At 40.3% G+C, this 25,899-nt stretch overlaps 1 protein-coding gene across 3 annotated transcripts in view; it reads right to left on the reverse strand.

Annotated features, from left to right (window-relative positions):
• The window catches only part of MOS4 (modifier of snc1,4), a 112,210-nt gene that overhangs the window by 13,164 nt on the left and 73,147 nt on the right, over positions 1–25,899 (reverse strand). The gene's annotated exons all lie outside the window — the stretch shown is intronic.

Consider the following 25,899-nt stretch of genomic DNA (forward strand, 5'->3'; position numbering starts at 1 on the left):
GAGACACACACACACACACAGAAGAGCTCCTGGTCCATTTTCCGATCAAAAAACAGCCCAATTGCAGCAAGAGATAGCCATCTAGGGGCTTTAAAAGGAAGGCACAACAAGAGGATCATTATTTGGGGCTGGCAACAACATTTTTTAGCTTCCCTAGCAGTAAAGCAATAGCTCCTAGGATGATTTTGAGAGACAACAAGCATTTGTGAGGGTTTTTCTGCAAAGAATCTCTACATTTTCTCTCTATGGCATTTTCTCACCTTCTCCAACCCATTCTCAAAAGATCCCAACTTATCTCAGCCATTTGAAGTAAACCCCAACCAGATTTGGTGGACAACAAAGGGAGTTCTGCTGTAAAACCTAAATTTATGAAAAAATTAGGGTTTAAAATTGTCACGAAATTCAAATGCGAGCCCATTCATTTGAATTTGGGGCAACATTCAGCCATTTGGGATCCAATTAGAGCAAGTCCTAAGTGAAATTTAAGGGGCAATTATCCCAATTTGTGTGTTGATTGCATCTACAACAAGTGGCTTTTGGATCATCTAAGGAGATTATGGAATCTTAACTTGTATCCAATACATTAGTCAGTAAAGTTAAAGCAATACCGAAAGAGACACAAGTTTTGGAGCCTACATGGTATCCATTGTCTAAGAGTTTCAAGATAAAGTGTCAGATACAAATTTAGGGGTAGATTTGGGAATTCTACCCATACAGGTACTCTTGTTGATTTGGGCCCGTTGAATCAAATTTTGGTGACCATTTGAGAAGGGACAATGGAGAGTTTTGAAGTATCCATCAACCATCACTTAAAAGAGTCAGAGTTACCTACTCAGTCTCAAATAGGAAGAATAAGTAATTATTGCAAACAATGCATGTTACTAGGTTTTCAACCCAGTGATTCCGAGTTGTTTCTAATCCAAGACCTTAGAAATTCAATTGGAGGCCAAGGCCCATGATACAGACCTATCAGGGCTCTAGTCTCATTGGAAATATTTTAATCCCTCAACTTAGTAGCACGCACTGAAAGCAAGGTAACATGATTTTTCATGCAATGGTTGAACAAGGACCATATACGAGAATGTATGGTACAAATCCCTATGGTATGCAACAGTCAATGCATGGTGTGCAAGGCCCTATGTATTTGGTTATGGCTAGAAATGTGCAAAAGCCTATGTATCGCAACATTGGATTGATACCTAGGGCACAAAGTGGCATGTTTGGTAATGCATCTCCACCTTGAATATTTATGGGGCTCAAGAAATGAGTGTTGGTCATGCAAATGCTTCATTTGGCCTTGGTCATGATGTAAATACAGCAAATGCACCCTTTTTGCAGCAACTAGTCTATCACAACTTGACACCCAAAGGGGCAACAAAAGACTAATGAAGTAAAGAAGTGACGATTGAGTCCTTTAGTGGTGCACAAGATAGGCTTAAAGCTTTGACTTTAATTCAACAATTTGATCCAGCCTATTCAAGGGGAAACTTCATCAAATCCAATAAGATTCGAAAGACAACCACTTTCTTGAAGGGAAATGCATTGCAATGGTAGTCTACGCTTTTGATGCAAGGTAGAGCACCGTTAACTTGGGTACAATTCACGCAAATGTTTGCATCGAATTGATTGACAAGTACGTTTGAGGTGGACATCATGATAGCTTGGAACAAGCTAGATGCTGAGGAATGCAAAAATTTGGAGCAATAGAGTAAGAAGTTTTGGGATACATTGCTACCTATCACTTCTTATCACCCGGTATCCCTTCACAAGCAAGTGGAAAAGTATGTTTGTGGGCTGCCGAAGGAATTAAGGATTTTTGTATAAAATCCACCTCATCTAGCATGTCTTAGCTCATAAAGACTGCTGATACAGCCGATGCCTTGTTGCATGGAAAGGTTTCGAGCTTCCCTAGAGAGTGGGGAGAAGCAAAATAAAAAGTTGATTAAGGCTGAAAAAAAGGGCAGATCTGAAAATCTGGAGAGAGAAATTCAGTTCATTCAAGCTCAGGAAAAGGGAAAGAACAAGCTGCTGCTCTGATTTTCCTGCAATGGGGGACCTTTTGGAGGCTAGGGCAACAAAAATCAAGCCATCTGATGTAGGCGACAACTGGCATTGCTATCTGGTATGAGCAACAATCAGATTTCAAGCCTTTCTCGCATGAAAATCAGAAATTGCTCACTCTCTAGACATTCTCTTACCTTTTCCAACTTATGCTCAATCATTCTCAGCCTTTTGGATCATATCTCAACAAAATTTAGTAGATAACAGAGAGATCTCTGCTGCAAATCCTAAATTTCTACAAAGATTAGGGTTTTACGACCACCTCGAGACCCGTGCCAATTGGTAAACGCATCACACACTGAATTCAACACCTAACATTTGCATAATTGTCAAGAAATTCAGATGCCATCCCATTCATTGTAAATTGGCACAGCATTTGGCCAATTGGTGGTTCCATTAGAGCAAGTCTTGGGTGAAAATCAAGGGGCAATTGGCCCAAATCAATTGCTGATTGTTATTACAGCAAGGCGCTACTAGAATAGCAAAGGAGATTGTGAATCTCAGCTTGTACTCATTCCATTAGAAATCAAGTTAATGAAATACGGAAAGGGGCGCCAGTTTTGGGGCCAACAAATGTCCTAGATTATTAAGGTAATTTGTGCATTTCAAGTTATGTTTAATTGTTGATTGATGTAATTAAGTGCTTAATCAGGCAATTACCACCCTTTCCAAGAAGGCAAGGCTGGTTTCAAGGGCCCTTCTTTAGAGTGATGGAAGAATCCTTGAATCCCACATAGTTTGCTGGTGTCAAGGTAATAGTTCTCTCCGAGGGGGCCTAGGTGTTGAAGAATCAGTAAGTGGGTCAAGAGCAAGTAGCAAATTGGCTCAGACAACAGTATCTCAAATATGGTAGAAGGAATTAGCTCAAAGACCACTATCGTGGGTTGTACGATGCCCCTCTTATCAAAAATGAGATCTCTCCGAATAATCACTTTGTTTGTCTGCAGATCAAACAAATAGTAGGGTTTTTGCCTCAAAGGAATAGCCAACAAAAATTAGGGGATCACATAGAGGAGTGAGCTTTTCTATGTTTCACAAGTGTTACTTTTGTAATGAGTAATTGGATAAGTAGCTTGAATATGAGCGAGTCACCCAAAAACTCTTAAGTGGAAAATGATAGACCGAGTATCAAAAAATGACTCAAACAGGGTCATCTAAGGGACCACCGCAATCAGGTAACGGTTGAGGATGTAATCTGAAGTGTTCACAACTGCAACCCAAAGGAGCTTGGAGAGCTCTACTACAAGCAGCATGGAACATGCCATGTTTATCACAATCCAATTCCTACGCTCTACAACTCCATTCTGAGAGAGGGAATTGATAGAGGTGAGCTACCCAAAAATGCTATGCTCCTATAGGAACTCCTAAACTCATGGAAGATAGACTCACCACCACTATCACTCCTTAGATAATCTACGTGACAACCTATCTAATTATGCACTAAAAGCACCTATTATGAGAAGTAGATGAATGCATTAGATTTTTACTTAAGAAAGTACACCCACATGCACCTAGAAGAGTCATCCACTATCAAAAAGAAATACAACACGCCATTAAGGGTGGCAGAGGGTGGCAGTGGATGTCTGCCCACAAAGACCAACATGAATCAATGTCAACAACACCTCAACTCTATGTGTGATCTGCTAAGAGAATGGAGTGCAATGATGTTTCCCAAATAACACATGAGACAAACATCCTTGGACAATTTAAGGCATGAAAGACCCTCAACCATCTGATGGCGTGCCAACTCATAGAACAAGTCATATCTAAGGTGTCCAAAGTAATAATACCAAAGGCTCTCATTGTTCATAGACTCCTGTGAGGTGGCTAAAGCCTGAAAGCAGTGGAACTTTGCGCCGTCAATGGTCAGCTAAGAAAGAAACAAAGTCATCATGTAAAGGCCATAGGTTGTGTCTCGTTGCAAGCAATTACTAAACCAATCTGACAATCCCCACAACCTTGATTACGATCACAGTATATCGGTAGTCAACTATTCCCAATGCTCTAAAGCTAAGTCAAAATGCAATAACTGTAAGTGAAATACAAGGAGTAGACTCTAGCCTTCCGTGAGCAGCCAACCTCTAGTGGAGCAAGGCACAAGTCTAGTTGGGGTTTCAATCCTTGGACAAGATCCCACAAGTTCCAAGAATCAATAAAATGTCTCATCAAATTTGACCAAGTTTTATAGTTAGACCCATTAAAATGGGTCTTATCAATAAAAGCATACTTCGCTAATGAGGATAAAGAACTATGAGGTATCTGAAAAGAAGGATAAGGGGGATAGTAGAGATAGGGTAGGTAGGCAAGAATAGACTAAAAGAAGCCCACAGGTGCCTGTGGAGAAGGCATAGGGACTCTCAAACCTTACACAATTGTTAGCTGAGACACAATAGCCTAACCAGATGCACTACTAGGAATCACCATGGTGGCCGACTATGGTATTAACTAGTCCACACTTGGGTAAGTTGGGAAACATACTGCTTCTATAAATATCCCAAAGATACGTAAGGTGAAGGCTAAACCTTTTCCAAAGGTGTGTCATAAGGACGTGAAATTTTATTGCTTTGCTTGGCATTTGATTATTAGTTGATCAAATGTACTAATGTGACTTGCACATATCACGTGAAAGTTAATTATTTCATATTGCAGGACCCATGACCCCAAGATATTAATTGGTGCCAGAGGCAAAAGTTGTAATAATTTATGTATGACAGGTAGTAGGTGGTAACCGATGTTAAATTTGGGCCTAGACCAATTTATTAGCCACCAATATCAATGGTGACATTAGAGACTAGGCATTAATTAATTAATTAATGTTAGTCTAAGGATCGATAACTACTCAAGTATACTTAGAAGACAAATTGGCCTAGCCAATTTAATTCTTAGCTGATTGGCCTAGCCAATTTAATTCTTAGCTGATAGAATTATTTTTTTGAAAAATAAAATAATTATAAAATTAACTTTTAAAATTAATATTTTGAAAATTAATTTAGTAAGATAGATAATGCTGGAAAATGGGATAAGAAGATTGCTACTTGACAAAATTTGCCCATGCAAGTGGCAAAAATATTTTTGGAGGCTAGTGAAAGTCTATTCCAACCATTATGCAAGAAAAGGAGCCTGTTCGAGAGCAAGGAGATGTTGCTAATGTGATTTCTAGCCACTACAACCAATCCTATAGCAAGCAACAATAGTTTTGAGCCCTCCAAGTACAGGTGATAGCATCCCAAGATCCTTCGACATGCACATAACAACATATAGGAGGATGCAATAGCCCTTCTAGTAGTCCTTAACTATAGGTGACAGCTTCCTTGGTTGTTTGACCAAGGCAGCAGCAATTTTTCAACATTTCTTGCGATGAAACTCTGAAATTTCTCTCTACAATATTCTCTCTCATCCCCCTGCCATCTCTTGAGTTATCTCAACAAAATCCAATCATTTCAGTCATAGATATTAGAAAATATTTGTTGTAAATCCTAATTTATAGCAAAAATTGGGGTATGACAGCCACCTTAAGATATGTGCTCAAAATTGAGAGCCTAGAACTTAAATTACAACAACCCAAATTGAGGAATTTCAAGGAGATCCAAAAGGCCAACCAGCCAATATTAGATTTGGGGCTGAATTTGTCTTTCAAGGAGCAAGGTGAAAGCCAATCCCCAAGCAAACCAAGGGCCAAATTGGTTTGGAGGCTTGCTGGTCAATTTTGACAAAAAGTGGCACTTGGATTAGCGGAGAAGGTCATAGGATCTCAATTGTACTCTATCAATTTGCAATAAAAGTTAAAGAAATACTGCAAGGGACACCAATTTTGAATCAACACGCTGTCCATTGCTCAAGATTGAAGAAATAACATTTGCACTTTCAATTTATGTGAATTTTATGCTTGTTGTGATTACTATTAGATCATGTCATCACCACCCTCTCCAAAAAGAGAGGCTGATTTCAAGGTTCCATCACTCAGATACCATCAATCCCTTGAATTGGTGGATCCGAGACACCTGATTAAAGGTCAGAAGCTTTGCTTTAGTGCTGAAATTGTATTCAGCTAAGCACTACAGTAAGAATGTCTTCAGATCGAGAGATGGGATCAAGCATGGATGATGTCTCTCAGTCTAAAAATTCTCAAAATTTTAGGGAAAATGCAATCTTGATCTTGGACAAGGCACATAGCATGGGCAGCAAGCTAAGAATGAGCGAATTGGACAAGAGGTGGGTCCTTCTAGATCTCTTGAAGATGTTGATCAGCAAGAGGAAGAGGAATTTAATGACCAATTTAAAGATCAACTAAGGATAGCAGCTGAAATGTTTGTGTAATTGGCAAATGATCCTCAATGCATGCACCTTTTGAGCCCCTTAAATAAGGGCAGCAAAGGCAAGAAGAGAAAATCATCTTCAAGAGCTTAGAGACGGCAAGATGCATTGAAGAAGGAGCCAATACAACAACATGATGTTCCAAATGTGGGTAATGAGCATAAGCAAATGATGCCAGTGGGGCAATTAATGCATATGCTAGGCTAACTTGGAAGTGCCAATCCAATGCTTTTTGGACAATCGGGTGTGCATACAATGATGGGGCAGCCGGAGTACTTTGGTGATGATACTAGTTTCAATTTTCCAAGCTATGGTGGATCAACGACCATATACAAGGATGTATGGCGGAACTCCTTATGGTATGCAGCAACCAATGCGTAGTGTGTAAGGCCTAATGTATCCCAGTATGGCTGATAATATGTATAGCCCAATGTAAAGCAATGTTGGCATGATGCTAAGGCACAAAGTGGCAAGTTTGGCAATGCATATATACAGCCCCTTATGTTTGGGATTCATGGTATTAATGTTGGTCATGCAAATGTTCCACATAGTGTCCATCGTGAGAAAAATGCAGCTAGTAATGCTTGCATGAGAAAAAATGCAACTATTCATGCATGCAATGTATGGGATAATATATCTTGCTATGGCTGGTTGTATGCAAATTCCTATGTAGAGTCACATTGCAATGGTCCAAAGTATGCAAATAAGAATGTTACCTAATGCATTTGGTACTCCTAGCATGTCAGGTACACATGAGGGGTGAATCAACTCAATGCTATATTACATATTAGTTAAGTTGGAATTGCAACAATATGAAAGTATAAAGTATCGGCAAACTCAAGAAATAAAAAAGGCCTAAAACCTAGTGGAGGTCTTGAGGCAAGTAAAGTTAGAGGTAAAGTTTCCATGTGTCCCTTGGTGAAGTTTCAACATTGTTCTAACTATCAAAGAATGCAATGGATAGAGAAGGATGACCTAACAGATCATCCTCAATGATGCACTTTACCTTGATGTGTTTCAATTAGAGCCGATTTTGCATCAAGCTCTTTCAAGTTCAACAGAGCATAGAAGTTCAGTTATGCACTTTACCTTGATTTGTTTCAATTAGAGCCAATTTTAGATTGGGCTCTTTCAGGTTTAACAGAGCATAGAAGGTTGAGAGTATTGCCCAATGCTCAAGGGTGAGGTTGCATCTCCACTCCCCTAGTGATAGACAACCAGGTTATGTAGTGGATCTTGGATGTACTTGGTTTGCATCCAGGGTATTGTATGCTGATAGTATTTTTGCCATTGGGATCACTATCCAGTGTATTAGTCAATGTGAGTTGTATGCACATGGTATGGTTTGCATCTAAGCTCTAAAGCTATATATTTGCAAGGTTATTAACATGTATGGAATCCATGGAATGTACATTTATAAGGCATATATAGAATACATGGATGGTATACAATGTACATTTGCAAGTGATACAAAGGAAGTACAATTGTTTAAGTTACATATGATTTGCAATTGATGCATAATTTACATAAGGTATCATGTGATATATCATTGCTATGAGGTATTCTTTATGCTCAGTTTATGCATTACAATGCTTTGGTGGTCACAACAACGTTGTGTTTTGGCATGTGGATACATCCCTTATGGCTATGACAATGATTATGATTTATGTATGTGGATCATAACTAAGTGACTAAAATTTCAAACATACAAAGGGCATGAGTCCGGTTACGCAATAGGTGCACATGTTGTTTGACTATGATGCCAATACGTATTTCCAATAGTGGCAATGGATGCTTTGGCACATTGCAATGCAATAGATGACAATTAAAAGGATTTCAAGGAAGTGGTCTATCATAAGGACGTGAAATTTTATTGATTTGCTTGACATTTGATTACAAGTTAATCAAATGTGCTAATGTAACTTGCACATGTGAGGTGCAAGTTACATTATTTCACTGTGTGGAAGCCAAAACTCCAAGATACCTATTGGTGCCAAAGACAAAAGTTGTAATAAGTTATGTATGACACATACTAGTTGGTATCCCATGTCAATTTTGGACCTAGACCAATTTATTGGCCACTAATGTCAGTATGACATTAGAGACGGCATTAATTAATTAATTAATGCTAGTCTAAGGATCAATAACTGCTCAAGGATATTTAAAAGCATAGCAGCAAACAAAGAAATGCGTTTCTTGGAATTTGAAACTTATGAAACGCTTTTTCAAGTAAAAAAATATTGGTTTTTTTTTAACTTTAAAAATTAAGTTGGAACCCAAAAACTGTTAGACAATATTAAACATAATGATGATTATGAGTAATGACTCCTAAGGGCTTAAGATTTTAGTGGAAGATTGACTTTTTTGGGATTTTGTTTAGTTATTGAACTCTATCAATCTAGTATCTATTCTTGTCTTGAGAGTTTATTATTATACGACTTTAGTCTCATATATGAGTTATTTATGATATATTATGATTCATTCTAGATTTTAGCATTTTGTCGGATTGTTTTGGAATGAGAATCATGATGTTGCAACTTGACTCAGTCCATATTGTACATAGACTATTTACATATTTATTTCAATTTTCTTTGTGTGATATATATGAATCATAAAGTTTGAGTTCTGAACCATAGTATAGCTTGTCCAAAAACTAACTTTGACATAAGTTACAAATCAATAATGGATCATGGATATGTAACATATTATTCTCAATGGACTTTCATGTATTATCACTCGAGCTTAATTGCCCTTTCTTTCTTTAAGAGAGAGTTTGATAGAGGTGTAGAACCTCTTTTTCTAGTTAAAACTATAAAAAATCCCTTTATGACATTTCTGGCTGCTATGCTTGGAAAACAAATTGGCCTAGCCAATTTAATAATTGGCCTAGTGAAATTACTTTTTTAACCACTAGAATAATTAGTAAATTAATATTCTGAAATTAATTTAATAAGCTGAATAATGCTGAAAAATGGAATTAGAAGGCTACCACTTGGTAAAACTTACCCATGCAAGTAGAAAAAACGTTTTGGGAACTAGTGGAAGTCCATTCAAGCCATTATGAGAGAGAAGAAGGCTGTTAGAGAGCAAGAAGATGTTGCTAATGTGATTTTAGCCACCAAGGACCAATCCTATAAGCAACAACAATTTGGAGCCCTCCATGTACAGGTGACAACAGCCCAAGATCCTCGTAGTACAAACAACAATATACATGAGGAAACAACAACCTTTCTAGTGATCCTTAGCTGTAGATGACAACTTCCATGGCTATTTAAATAGGGCAGCAACAGTTTTTCAGCCTTTCTCGTCATGACGATGAAACTCTAAAATTTCTCTATACAGTATTCTTTCTCATCCCCCAGCCATCTCTCAAGTTATATCAATAAAATACAACCATTTGAGTCATTAAAGGTTGAGAAATTGGAAAATCTTTGCTGTAAACCCTAATTTACAATAGAAATTAGGATTTGACAGTCACCTCAAGATACATGCTCAAAACTGAGGGCCTGGGACTCAAATTTCAACAATTGAAATTGAGAAATTCCAAGGAGATTTAATAGGCCAACCAACCAATATCAAATTTAAGACTAAATTTGTCTTTCAAGGAGCAAAGTGAAGACCAATCCTTGAGCAAAGCAAGGGGCAATTTGGTTTTTTGAAGTCTTGTTAGTCAATTTTGACAGCAAGTGGCACTTGGATTAGCAAAGAAGATCAAAGAACCTTAATTGTACTCCATCCATTTGCAATAAAAGTCAAAGAAATATCACAAGGGGTGTCAATTTAGGGGCCAATAGGCTATCCGTTGTCCAAGATTAAAGTGGTAAGATTAGCATTTTCAGTTTATGTGAATTTTATGCTTGTTGTAATTACTATTAAATTAGGTCATTACCATCCTCTCCTAAGAGAGAGGCTAGTTATATGTGCATGAACACCACCCGAAAGTAAAGCTTTAGAGGTCCTCAATGCTGTGTCTATGTTTAAAGAACCCCCCCGACATGGTGTATGAAAGAACGTGCAGTGTCCGAAAGGAGAAAGTAAAAGGTGTGAATGGTAATGGCAATGCAATGGAAGAAGTAGATGGAATAGGTGAGCTTTGAAATTGTGGTGTAAATAATGTGCATACAAATGCATTAAATTGATTTCGTTGATTTATGATGAACATTGAAAAAAGATGTTAAATGCATTGAAGATGAAATACCAAACTCATTGTGACTTTAAGAAGTATAATTCAAATACAAAAAGATGGAAGAAGAGTTACCAGACCATTTCTTATAATCTCCTCGACATGTGTTATCATACAAGAAGTGATATTCAAGGGAAAGTCAAAAAGGAAAAAGGGACAAAAGTAGGAACTTATGTACCTTGCACTGAAGTAGATGAAGAATATGAAAGAAAGAAACATACTCTGGATTTCTTTCTCCAAGAGAAACGCCCATCTTTGATGGACGTCTTGACGGCCCTACAATATCATCAATTTTATGCACAACATCTATATACCTTCATTAGAGTCTACGCTTTACATATGTAAAGAGAGGGAATCCTTGTTGGTCATATGTCTATATGTTGATGATCCTTTGCTTACAAGGACACATGCAGATCAAATTTCAGCATTCAAACAAAATTTACAGTAAACTTTTGAGATGTCAGTTTGGGACCTTTGCACTATTACTTAGGCATTCAGTTCATTCACGATACTAGAGACATTAGATTGTCACAATCGAGATACATTGGTAAAATTCTTGAGAGGTTTGGCTTACACGATTGCAAGCCAATATGTACACCAACGGAACCTGGACTGAAGTTGTTATTGCATGATGACAGTGACTTGTTTGATATCCACACATATGCTCCAGCAGTTGAATGCCTTATCTACCTACGCAACACTAGGCCAGACATACAATTTGCAATTTCAGCCCTGAGAAAATATATGCATTAGCCACACATGTCACATTGGCCAGTTATCAAGCGTGTTTCCCGTTACTTGCAAGGTACTAGGACTCTTGGATTGCTTTATGCCAACGGGGGAACAGTGCACTTACATGCTTACAGTGATTTTGATTGGGCTGGTGATTATGATTCTCGTCACTCCACTAGTAGCAATTGTTTCTTTCTTGGCTCATCTTGCATCTCTTGGCTTAGCAAGAAACAATCCATTGTTGCCACATCGTCATCTGAAGTTGAATACAAGGCAGCTTTCACTACCACAGTTAAAAGCGTATGGCTTACACACTTGTTAGCTGATTTGGATGTATCTATCACGAAGCCTACTCCTTTGTTCACTGATAGTCAGAGTGCCATTGCAGTGACACGGAACTCAGTGTTTCATGCACGCACGAAATAAATTAAGATCCATTATCACTTTGTCAGAGAGAGGCTACATGCAAGAGATATCAACCTTGTCTACCGTCCTACCACCACCACACTCTACGCTGTCTACTCCACTCTCAGCTGAGCTTCGATCTCTTCTTGATCTCACAATTGGATCGTCCCAAGTTAGGATTTGGCTTATGGGACACAAACACTCTCTAGAAATGCATTTCTTTTAATAAAAGTTTGGTAATTTGATTAATTAAGGTTGTTTTGGAGCTCTTTAATATGGCTAATCAACATGTAATGCATTTATAGCTCATCAATATCCCATGCCTCTTTGGCTGTGAAATACAATCAAATGTGCAAAATGACTTGTCTCTTACACGAAAATCCAATCGATGCATAGGCCTAGGCATCTCTTCCATCCCATCTCAACTAATCTACAATGGGAGAGGCAACTAGAGCTCGAGTTGACAAACCACTACAAACAATAGACGAACCATCGAATGCACTTGAAATGGACTACACTAGGGCCTATAGGCCTAACCTAAGTATCGGATGTATAAACCCAAAGTTGCTCTGCAACCAATATATGGCACATCATGTATGCCCACATCAAATAGCTAGAACCATCCAACTTATCATTATCGCCAAACATCCCCAATAAATCATTCTAAATTGCCATGGTAACACTTGCACTACATGTGTACACATGTGCAACTCCAACATCATCAAGCAAAAGTATTCTAATGAGGGGCTAACTTGCTGCAGTCCAAAAAAGTGTGAAAGAAACACATGAAGCATGGAAATGAGAAACATGGAAGCTTGTAGACTGAATTGGAAGGCGGCAATAATGTCAATGTTAGTGCGCTAAAGTCAAACACAATTAGAGGTAAGGATGATGGCTGTTAATGCTACAAATATTTTGAATAACATTGGGGCTGAAAGCAACACCTTAAGCTGATAGGGAGCAAGCACAAGAGCTAAGGGCAATGATTTTGGTAAGAGGTGCAGAAGGAGGTGAAGTTGGCAAGATTTACAAAGAGCAATGCCCAACTGTTAGAGGAGCAAGCGGTGCTTGAAAGATAGTAGAGGTGACAACCCTAGGTAGCTTAGTGCCTTCGCACTAAGTCACTTCACAACCACTGTGACCAATGCTACTATCACCCATCCGGATGTCCGGGGACATAACAATCATTGTATCAATATGCACTTCTTTTGTAAATTCTGCTTGAATTTGTAGCAACTCCAGTTTCAGCCTTGGGGATTTTGAGTTACTTTCCCCTCTTTCCTCTCCATCATGTCTACCTAATACAATGAAATACAAATGCTTGACAAACAAGGTGGAGCTACCTGTAAATCAAATCAAATCATATATACAAAGCCTCACAAAGTAGTCTAGGGGGGTATGCAAGAGAAGCCACAATTTCCCAAGTGTGAAGAAGTTACTGCCAAAGCTCTTGTCATTGATAAGAGTCTCCCTCTAACTAATCCCAATGGCCATAGAGGGAGTGAATAATGGATGATCAAAGCTTTGCCAAGGTGGCATATACTAAGTGGCTTTGACCACTTAAATTATCTGGTAGCGTGCATTCCAAATGTGCCATCCTCTAAGGCTCCCAATGATCTCACATACTTGGATCATAATGTAATAGGCTCCAATATCTAGTGGCTAGACAATGCCTCTAGACCCCTCACTACACATGAGCCAACCTCAAACATGAAGATCATTTCATGCATCTCATACTCGTATAGTATGTGGCAGCCCTAATTGTTTGAGTGCTAACAAAAAGTCCCCCATGAGATAAACCCCACGATGGGCCCAACTTGGCAAAGTAGTCTACAAGCACCACCACACACCAGTTGTGCCACCTTGGATAACCATAGTCAGTGCTTCTCTCACAAGGATGTGTATTTCTAATGCTTAGCTTTGCCATAGTTAAGTTATGCACATGTGAAGTGCAAGTCAGTTAAGTCACAATGACGGCTTAAGTAACCCAAGTGAATAGTCGATGACATTGGCCAAAGTTATACAAAGTTATGCCTACATGTACTTGTGGATGCTTGGTGTCAGTTTAGGGGTCTAGGCCATTAATTGGGTTGTTAAAAGTCTAATAGTGATATTGTGGGGCTAGGCATTAATTAGTAAATTAATGCTAGTCCAAGGCTAATTAACGTTGGGACCATTTGATGTTCCACAAGGGTTTGCACATTAATTGTGAATGGGCACTAGCCAATTCTTGGTAGGGTCAAATGTATGATTAATTAAGTAATTAAAGCTGAAAATTACAATTAAAAGGCTGTAAAGTGGCAAAAGAGGCTACAACTTGTCAAAATTACCCATGCAAGCTAAGAGAAGGTTGTTTAGCTGCACATTGAGGGTCATTCCAACATTCAAAGGCTGAGGAAGGAAGAAGACACAATCAGATGAGCTCAAAGAGAGGTAATAGCTGATCGCACAGCACGACTGGATACGGGCAATAAGTTTCCTTCTCCCCCTCAATGAGAAACAACGATAGAAGAGGAGGGCTCTCCAATGGCAGTGAGGTCTTATCCCCCTTTCGAAGGTATTGCCACCATCAGAATTTCCATCAAATCTACCATTCAAAACATACTCTGTTCAGCTGATTTCCTCTCTCATCCTCTAACATTCCCTCAACAACTCTTAGCATATTCTAGCCATTTGTGGTGAACATCCATTGCAGAAATTGCTGCTGAAACCCTAATTTGCAACAGTCATTAGGGTTTTCACAGCCACCTTCAGATCCATGCCCAATTAATAAAGATCGAAGTACTCCATGTAGCAACTAAAGGCATTAATTTACAGCTCATCTGAGGGGTAGCCAATACCCAAATTTTGTGGCCTGCATATGAGACATTGAAGACACAAACTACGCTTGGATTGTTGTACAACAAGGGGCAAAAAGTGTCCAAGCAGTGCTGGTCAATTATGACAACCTTTTGAATTGAAGATTGAAGAGATCAGCCTATATCTCAAGATTAAGTGGTAAAGTCTGTATTCCAGGTGTATTTCCAGATTTGTGTATTTAATGCTTGTTGTAATTTGAGTCAAATAAGGTTATCACCACCCTTTCCAAGAAGAAAGGCTAGTTTCAGCTTCAAAGTCTCCAAACGTTGCAATGGGTAGCATATAGTTGCCCTAGTACCACGTACAGAATCATACTATATTGTACTTTAGGTACCATACCTAATGGTACTAATGTACTAATACGCTTGTCTTGTGAGATTATGTTGTTTGAGATTCAATCCACTTCTCTACCTTTTCTTGTAAAAAAAATTAAGTTTTAAGCAGCTTTCAAGAGAAAATAGAATACTTTTATCGTACGTACATTTAAACATCTTAAGGTACCATTTAGTGCCGTATTTTATCATATCATACTTTTCGTACCTAACAACCATAGGGCAGCCAGCACTAGCAAACTATATCTTGTTGCAACTAGGCCAACCAACTATGGGCTACCAAACACCCGTGCATCATAAGCCATAAGAAGACGCTCCTCGATTGATATCCCAAAGGTATCACCAAAGGTTCAACGAAAAGGGCCTAGTACATGTCATCCTACATCAAAATATGTTCGCCAATTAGGGCTATGTTGGCAAACAAGCTCAATTGCTCTTGGGAGACTATCGAAACACGCTAGCACCACTCTCCTAGGTCTTAATCCACCTCATCCAAGGCCCTGGCCCTAACGTCCCAAATCCAAAGTAACCACTCTTTGGTATTTGGCCATGCAAGGAGTTGATCAAGCTACCACAACTTTTGAGGCCTATGATTCTAATTCTCTTCCAAGGAGTACTAACGAAGGCAAGACCTTGTTGCCCTATCTCCAAAGCTAGGCCAACCTCCTACATGGTGAAGAAGGTAGCTGGGGGACACCTCTAACTCTATTGAATAACTACAATCCCATACGCGAAAATTATGTTGTCCATCCATAGCCTAGTTGTATAGACTCTCGATGGGGAAGGGCTAGCCAATCCCTGGGGATCATTGTATCAATCTCTCGTCTCTTGGCTTCTACCCCCTTTTGGCAACCTTCTATCTACTGAAGCACCTCTAGATCCATGTCCCAGTAGATATCTCTCCAACCCTTTGGAGCGAGCAAGCTACGAAGGAAGGATGATCTAGGCTCAAGGGCCTCATTTACACATGCATACTTTTATAAAGAGTCATTGGGCTAGATGTTACAACACTAGAGTGTCTATTAGTGGAAATTGTTTCTAATAGCAATCCTGATTGTCATGCCTTGTCATCTCCTGCCTATGAGCCTCAATCTGAGTCAAACGAGGACTTTAGGACCTCCAACATGTCTGTCACTTGTTTTGACAGAGATGGCAGCCCTATTCGAGCATGCATTTCCTTCGGTGGTCAGGTTTCTGTGTACATTCCTAGCACACTTTCTGCATTTTCCAATCTGTCTCCACCTATTGGACATTGTCCTTTTTTGTTAGAATTTTTTTGTGCACATCTCGCATTTTTCCCTGCACTTACTGCAGTCAAGCCAGTATTAAATGCTGATCAGCCATATTTTAGGCCCCAGAGTGCACTCGGCCATTTTTTATGATTTGTGCCTATATACTTGGCACTCCTCCCACTTGGCAAACACATTCTTGTCTTCCATTGTAGGTGGACATTTCGACATTTGAGTCTCCTCCATGCTTGGTGCTGCCATCATCATCAGCCTGATCTAGTTACCTCACTGACGTTGTGGGCTGCATGTAGGGACTGATCAGTTCTCTTTTTGTATTCAGCATTCATTATTCAGTTAGTGCAGATTTCTTCCTATCTTCTCTCTCTCTCTCTCTCTCTCTCTCTCTCTCTCTCTCTCTCTCTCTCTCTCTCCCCATGTTGGTGTTCCTTCTTCCATTGCGCACTCTCACATGGTATCATCACCAAAAGAGAAAACCCAGAGCTGATTCCCATCAAGGAGACTTTCCAGCCTACTGTTGCAGCCTTCCCACGACCTGTTTTGCTGAAACACAGCCCCTTTGGAGCCAAGCATCAGCCTGCATTTTGCTGCAAATGCAGCCATACAGGTGCTCACTGACTGTCCCTGATCAACAATTTGCTGTCTACGTAGCGTTTTTTGTGTTGGTGATAGGTGTTCTGCTACTAGCACACCACCTACATCATTCCCTCTGCGAATTTGTAGTTGCCTTCATCTCCTAAGGAGTTTTCTATTACAAACATAAGTTTTCCAATCCTTTTGCAAGTTCTTGAAGATGTCTCATCACAGGTTTTTTGGCTTTGATGACTCAGAGGATGAGGTCTCTCATCCTTCCTCTAAGAGATGGATAGATTTTCATGCTAGTTCACACGAAGATCGTACAAAACAGAGATCACCTAGCCCGTTGTACAGGATCCCTCTCCTCCCCCTTCTCTTCATGTTTCCCAAAAGGCTCATTCTACTAGCCTCAAAATGCCACTTATGGCACCCTCTATACAAGTGCTCATAGTCCCTTCTTTACCCAAAGAAGATCGGCTTGATAGTTCAAACTATTTGCTTTGTCGTGTAAGGTTGAGAATATCCTTGATTCGATCTTTGCGAGTTTGTCACCCACCCTATTCCCTATCCAGTGGAGGATCCCACAATGGGATCATCGATGGATCCTGCAGCCCTATGGAATTGGCTCAACTCTTGAGCTCGATCTTTTCTCTTTATGAGCTTAAAAGATTCTGTCCTAGTGCATGTGCACAAGTTGTGGAAAGCAACGGAGATATGGACAAAGCTTGTTTCTTTGTACCATCAAAAGACATTTGCCCACTGGATTACTCTTGAGAAAAAGTTAATAATGCTCACTGTCAATGACTCTTCCACGCTAAAGGACTACATCAATAAGTTGGAGGATACAAGGGATGAGCTTGTATCCCTTGGCAAGATGATATTTTCAAAGGATATGGCCAAGATTCTTTTGACTCAGCTGGCATTTCCATGGCTTGATGTCTTCTACATCAACCTTCTTACATTGAGGACCAGTGAAAAGCTTCTATGGGATAAGCTTGCCCTGCTTATATTGGAGCATGACGAGTGAGCCAAAGAGGTAGCTAGTGGATCCAACTTCACCAAAGCTTTTATTGCAAGTTCGGGAGGGGGGAAGAAGAAGAAAGGGAAGTCAAAGGCTAAACAACATGAGAGTTCTTTAAGCTCTGACTCTAATTTGAAGAAGCCTAAATACCCATATTGTGGGAAGGGGACACATCCAAAGGAGAAATGTTGGAAGTAGTACCCTCACCTTCGTCCAAGAGCAAAGGACAGAGGTAGATCACCCGAGCCTTCCTCTACCTCTACATTAACTGTTACCCATGAGTCCATGTTCCTTCATATCCATGTGTCAAAGGAGCCTTCTTCAATGCTTGACTCGTCTTCAATGAGCCCTTGACTCATTGATAGTGGTGCTTCTAGTTATGTGACTCCACAAGGAGATATACTACAAGATCTTCATCCATCTTAGGGTTTAGTCGCTATTGGTGACATTTGTTCGGTGCCTATTAGTAGTGTTGGTACTTTGACATTATTGCCAAACCGTACCTCACGCTCCCTTTCAAAAGTCCTACATGTTTCAAACTTGGGCTTTCCACTCCTCTTAGTTTTTGGCCTCACTAGACTTGGTAGCCAAGTTGTCTTCACCAAGTAGGCCATGTTTATTGAGGATTCTTCTTTAGGAGTTGTTTTAGTGACACAGTGGTATAAGGTGGGCTCTCACGACTCCATTTCCCTTCTCTTGTGCAAGGTCCTCTATGGCAATTGTCTATTGCTACACTCGTTTTCGCTTCTGCACCATCTATTCCACAAGTTCCTTCCCATCCCCCACTCTCTCCTCCAATGGTTCCCTCATACCCCCCATCCCTTTCAATGGGGGACAATCTTGATGATGCAACGTAGATTTCCTCCCAAGATCATGAGGAGCTTCTTCATTGGCAAACTACATCGACGAACTTCACCAACATTGGCATTCCTCTTGCCACCCCACGATTTGTTTCTTCTTTGGCCTTCTGCCACATCCAAGATCTGAGAGGGGGTGTTAGCAATCATGATTGTCACGCCTTGTCATCTCCTGTGTGTAAACCTCAATCTGAGTCAAATGAAGACTTTAGGAGCTCTGACATGTCTGTCACATGTTTTGATGAAGGAGGCAGCTCTATTTAAGCATGCATTTCCTTCAGCAGTTGGGTTTCTGTATACATTACTTAGTACCTTAGAGGTAGTGTACCTTTCCTTCTACTCATTGTCATTGATAACCTTCCAATATCCTCTCTCAATTTATGTGTCTATTGTGTGCTTGTGAGCTTTACAACAAACCCAATGTGTTTCATTTCCATCCAAATCCATAGAAACCACTCTTCACAATATAAATCTAGAATCTAGCAACTGTATTAGAGGATGACACTGAGGCCTCCTTCATAGAAACTTTTTCTTTTCCTTTTTCTTTCTTTTTGTAGAAACAATGATGCAATTCAATTAATGTATAAGATATGATTCTGCCAAGAAGGTGAGCATTAGGAAGAACGTATTAAAAACATTGGATAAACCCTATCAAGAGCATTGTGCAAAGATAGATTATTGGTCAAGATTAATATCATTAAGTTGTAAACAACAATACAATAATCTTTGGATCAACTACAATGTCATGAAAGGCTGTATGATTTCTCGTCTGCCACATCATCCAAAGTACCCAAATTTTGATCTATGCCAAAAAGTGAGAAAAGCCTCTAAGAGGTGCATGTATAATCCCAAGCAACCAAAAGTATTTACCAAATGTAGCAAAGGGGAACCTTGCTCTCAAATAAGCAAACTATCCAAAAAGTTACGAGTTGGAAGGATTGAACCATAAATCTGAGGGACTATTTTCCAAGGTGTAGTACATTTTTGACAAGCTGTAGTAGTAATACCTCTTTCTGCAACAACGACACCACAATGCAATACACCAACCAGACATCTCCAAGAGAAAAGTCTTGATTTTAAAGCCATTTTACATTTCCATATGCAATGTAAGATTTCCTTCCCCATGTCAAAAAGACTTATTCATGTGCCCAATGTGATTAGCATGATCCTTTATCCAAGCAAGAGAAAGAATATGCCTATAAATTGATTTGAAATTGGCCAGTACCAAAAATGAAGGGTGAGAAATAGGTAAAGAAATTGCAAACTCCAATCAGCTAACTACAAGGTGTATCAAGAGCAGGAAGAGGTTGAAAAGACATGAAAAAATCTCTGATTTTTCTCCAAACATGTTTCTACTGCATTCCCAACTGATAATGATTACAGGCAGCAACAAAAGAAGGAACATATCCCTAATCATACACCAGAACATGTATAAACGGTATGCCTTTTTGAGCTAAAAGTAAGCTCTTCTTGGTTCTTGCAAAGCAGGACACAAATCAAACATCCTGCTCCAATGAATACTTTCAACATGCATGGAATGAGCATGATGTGGTTGCCTAAATGTCCATTTTAAATTAACCAAAATGTGCTTCCAAGACAGAACAAGCTGTGCAGAAAAAGAGCACCCATTCCCTTTCTTCAACAAGAGACAAAGCTCCATGTAATTTACTCAGCTGCTCAAGAGGCACTTTGGCTCTGGTGCATGTTAGCAGACATTGGATTCCCACAAGTTGGGCCTACTCTTCCTTGGGTCAACAATCAGAGTACTCTTGCCCTTGCAAAGAACCCAGTGTTTCATGCCTGCATGAAACACGTCAGGTCCAATATCATCATGTTCAAGAGCACATCTTGGCTGGCAAGCTAGATCTGGTCTACTATCCTACAAAAGACCATGATGAAGGCCCCTCCATTGCTTTCTATGCTCCATCGTATGCATCTCCTTGGTCTTGAGCCACTCCCAAGATCCGAGAGGGGGAGTTAGCAATGTGTGTGTCCTGTGATCATCTCCTAGTATGAGCTCTGTTAGAGCCTGAAGTAGATGGAGGAGCCCTGACATGCTTTTGTGTCTACATGCATTAGGTGGTGTTGTTCACTGCAGTTCTCAGCCTGTTCACAGCGTTTCCAGCCAGATTGAAGGCCCCGTTTGATCTTTTTGCCATGCCACATCCTGGGCAGCATCATTATCAGTTGGGCGGCCAGTTTTGAGTGTCCACCAGCCCCTACAGTAGCAACGTGGCCAGTTTTATTACTGGCAGCAGGTCAGCTCATTAGTGATGCAGGACGTTAGCCAGTTTGCAACCCAATACCTATATAGGCTGGCACTTTCTTGCCTCAAGCATCATCAGCAGATCTTCATCTCCAGTCTCATCATTCTCTCTTGCATTCTCATAATTTTCTGGCATCAGTCTGGCACCTTCACTGGCATTGCATCCATGCTGCAGGGGCTGACCATCTGCAGCCTTGTATTGTATTCAGATCAGAGTATTATTCCTTCAGCTCCATCTGTGTTTCTGCTTCTCTGATTCTCTCCATGTTCTTTGCTTCCATTACTCACTCTCACAACTATAAAATGGAGCCACAAAGTCATGCAGACCAGGGAGGCCTCATCACCAAGCCAAGAGGTGCCCACAAGATTATTAAAGGATTCAAACTATCATCTCTCACCAAAGTCTGACAGTCTTGAAGGGATTGACTTCATCAGATCCTATCATAGAGGAGTTGACATCTGTCTGCATGATGAATCTTGTAAATCGTAGGTGAGACAAGGAGGCACCTCGGGATTGAGCAACACACAAGATCACAAGTGTTGACGAGATTTGGCCACATGGGTCTGGGCCTTCGCTTTATGTCTCCAATACACCATCTTCAAAGAAGTCTCCTAGCACTGCAAAAGGATTGGGTGCCGAGGATCAACCCATGGGGAGTAAGGTCCATCTGCAGGGCAAGAGGTAGAACCTGGGTACTTGCAATCCAATGGAGTAATCACTCAACCATCAACATCAAAGGCCAACAAGGCTAGTGGATCACGAGTGGGCTGTTGTCGTTGTGGCTCCTTGGGAGGCTACGGATCCTTGGGAGCAATAGAAATTGAAGCAATCTGCACATCTCAACAACACGAATAAGTACGGAGAGGGTCCAATGATGAAGAAGGGTCAGTATGTATTACATGCACAATAGTCTCCTTGGCTTTTCCTTTAGTGCAACAAGCTTCCATCCATCCATGTATCCCCAAATTCAAGGGAGAAGCTGGTTGTGGTTTTGAGTGACTAGGCTCTATAATTTGTGCTGGGTTTTACTCATGCCTACACTCACATAGGAGTGTCAATGATCCACACTTAGGACACTGGGACACTTTTTACTCTCCATAAAAGAGGTTTTTTTCCCCCAATCACGTTATTTTTCATCTATGTATTTATGTTACACATTTTGGTCACTTACTGAAGGAATCAATTAGGCACGGAGATAGAGGTAGACAGACCTTACGCTCAATGAGGGAGACAGAGAGAGTGTGAGTAAGCAGAGTAGAGAGTGAACACGTTTTTTCGGTACAATGACGAGTGTACCACTTTAGGTTTTAGATAGATATATGTATGAAAGTACAATGTGCTAAGGGTGTGTTCACACCCGTGCACATATAAAAGACATGATGGCCCTTTATTCCCAACAACCTCCCACCTAAAGGCAATGTGCCCTAAGAGGAAAAAAGAATCAACTAAGTCTAAGTATATACAAAGCTGAAATAAATATATCTATCCATCTCCCATCATCTGTCGGCAATGAGCAAACCGCTCTGCTGAAAGACCCTTCGTGAGAAGGTCTACAGGATTATTATCTGTATGCACTTTGATAAGCTCAATGCTCTTGTTGTCAAGTACATCTCTAATGAAGTGATACTTTACCTGTATGTGCTTTGTATTTGCATGAAAGACAGGATTCCGTGCTAGCATGATAGCACTCTGACTATCACAATGGAGAACAGGTAACTCTGTGATGCCCAAGCTCTCCCACCAGACGTGAAAGCCATAATGCCTCCTTGCATGCCTCAGTGGCAGCTACATACTCTGCCTCTGTAGTAGACAATGCAACACGCTTTTGTAGCCTAGAGATCTGAGAGACCGCTCCTCTTGTGAAAGTAAACACATATCCAAAAGTGGACTTTCTGCAGTCCGCATGACCAACATAGTCTGCATCCGTAAAGCCAACAACAGATATCTCATAATACCTTTCACTGCATCCCAATGCTTCTTGCCAGGGGTTGCCATGTATCTGCTAACCACTCTCACTGCAAAAGCAATGTCAGGACATGTAACAACCATACCATACATCAAACTGCCAACACCTCCAGCATATGGTAACTTGGACATTTCAGCCTTCTCATCATCAAATGTACGGCTCTCCTCTGCACTGAGTTTCACATATGGAGGCAATGGAACCCCAATTGTTTTCCCCCCCTCCATATTGAAACGCTGCAAAACTTTGGAGATATACTCCTGCTGAGATAGATAGAGTAAACCTTTAGATCTATCTCTGAGTATTCGCATGCCAAGAATGTGATTTGCATCACCCAGATCCTTCATGTCAAAGCTGCCATGAAGACTTTGCTTCAATGAATCCAAGGCATGAGTATCCCTGCCAGCAATCAGCATGTCATCAACATACAAAACCAAGATAATCAGGCTGCCATCTGCTGCCTTCTTGGTGTACAAGCAGTGATCCACTTGACTTCTATGAAACACTTGGGACTGCATGAATGTATCAAACTTATGATACCATTATCTTGGTGCTTGTTTCAGCCCATAAAAACTCCTTTTTAGTTTACATACCATTTGTTATTTCCCTTGTTCAACAAACCCTTCAGGCTGCTGCATATATATGTCTTCATGCAGATCACATGTAAAAACGTAGTCTTTACATCCATCTGTATGAGCTCCATATCCTCAACTGCAACCAAGCCCAAAATGGTTCTCAATGTAGTCATCTTGACTACAGGAGAGAAAATCTCATCAAAGTCAATTCCATGCTCCTGTTTGTATCCCTTTGCAACCAATCTTGCTTTGTACTTTGGTGAGGAACCAGAAGTGACCTTCATTTTGTAAACCCATTTGCATGGAAGGGTTTTCTACCCTTTAGGCAACTGCACCAAGTCCCAAGTGCCATTTTTTTTCAAGAGATTCCATCTCTGACAGCATGGCTTTATACCATTTCTTGCTCTCATGTCTGTCCATTGCTTCCTTGAAGCAAGACGATTCACCACAGTCTGTCAACATGACATACTCAGCCACATTAATTGCACCAAGAACAAATCTGTCAGGTTGTCTAGTAGCCCTAGACAATCTCCTAACCCAATGGTCATTGTTTGCTGGCTGTTCCTGCAAATTTCCATTTTCAGCATGTTGTCCTGGCATTTCAGCCTGCAAATCAGCATTAACAGCTTGCTGTCCTGGCTGTTCCTGCACATGTAATGGCTCATTTTCATGGGCAATAGCTGGCTGATCATTTCCAGCATCATTTCCTGCATTTACAGGTTCATTTACAGCAGGTATTTGTTGCTGTACAGTAGGCACATTTTGCTGTCCAAAAGGTATTTCTTCCCAAAATACAACCCTACGGACCTCCTCAGTCTTTTCGGGTTGTTTGTGCATGCGATCTTCCCAGAAGATAACGTCATTGTTGCGTACTATTTTCCTTTTCTCAAGATCCCACAATTTATACCCCATTTCACCCTCGTCAATATATCCTAGGAAAATGCATTTATCAGGCAGGCAGTCACGGGTAACTAAAGCTGCCTCTCCCTTCAGGCCTTCAACTTGAAGTATAGATATCCATTTATCTTTTAATTCATTGATCAAGCAAAGCCAAACAGTGCTCTAAAATCTGTAGCAAGCACAAACATTTCCATTGATCGTTTTTGTTGGCAAACTGCTAAGGAATTAATCCTTCTTTTCAAATGCATCCAGCACTCGATCCGGGATGCCTTGCAACTTGGCAACATCCCCTATGTCCTGGGTTATGGCATACCCTATTAACCTGACTTGGTCAAACCTTAATTTCATAGGTTATTTCAGTTTATCAATCAGTCTATTGCTTCCAGGCAATCTTCTTTACTCAATAAAGATACTAAATTAGGATGATTACTTATCCTCTTGCAAGATAACTTGCATAAGGACTTGCCAACCTCCTTGCGAGAATTTGGCCTTAAATTCCTCATCAATCATGAACTTCAAGGCAACCAACTGGCTGAAAATGGAGTTAAACTCACTCAAGTGAATAGACATTGCTGTACCTTCTTTCATACGCAAATCCATAAGCTTTTTCAGCCAATATACTTTACTTGCAGCGCTCTTCTGTCCATACAATTCTTCCAGTCTAGTCCATATAGCATATGCAGAATCCAAACCTTCAATGTTGAAGAGCAAGGCATCAGAAATCGATAGCTCTATGGTTGAGCGTGCAAGCTCATTCAACTCATCCCAATCGTCCTGATCCATGTCCACAAGCTTTGCCCCTTTGGTTTTGATCGGCTTTGCCTGCTTCTTTTGTAACAGGATATTGTAACATTGTTTTTGCCACACTGCAAAATTATGTGCACCTTCAAGCTTCTTTATATGCATCAAATTACTACTGTCATTGCTGCCAGCCATGGTTTTCAGCTCAAAAGTGACCAAAAAACCAGCAAATGCAGGTCCAAATTGTCACCCAAGTGACCAAGGTACAAACAAGTACCAATCAGCAATAAATGACCACGCAGAAGTACAGATTTCAGATCTGTAATTCAGTTTTCAGAAGCACCAAACCAAGTGCTACAGCATTATCCAACTGATTACAGCTGTTCCAAAGGGCATGTGCATCACATTACATGAGAAATTCCAAAATTTCAGCTGCAATTTCTATTATACATGTACCCACGGGCATAAAATTTGACAAGAACGGTCAAAAGCCCCAAATTTTGTGCTCAAAAGCGTCAAACACACATCTGCATTTCCTCTGTCATGCATAGGACTGTCCAATTTTGCCAAAATAAAGCAATTTCAGCAAAACCCCCAAATTTCACCAAGTGTTGATGTCCAAATTTCGCGGAATTCAACCTACATGTACATAAAATGACCAAATGCTGCACAAATTTTGCCCAAGTCGCAAAAGCCCCAAATTGCATGGGGTCCAATGTGCCTCAATGTCGAGAAATTGAGTTAATTTCAGCCCAAATTGCACATGTATATTAAAAGCCCCAAATTTCGGGGACAAAATGTTACAAATTCCTGCAATTTCTGAGACAGATTTGCTTGTCCTGCATCGAATTCCCCAAATTTGGGAA

This window comes from Lygodium microphyllum, chromosome 14 (genome assembly GCF_053477565.2).
Source record: "Lygodium microphyllum isolate KBCC chromosome 14, Lygodium_microphyllum_v1.1.10, whole genome shotgun sequence".
Taxonomy (NCBI): Eukaryota; Viridiplantae; Streptophyta; class Polypodiopsida; order Schizaeales; family Lygodiaceae; genus Lygodium; species Lygodium microphyllum.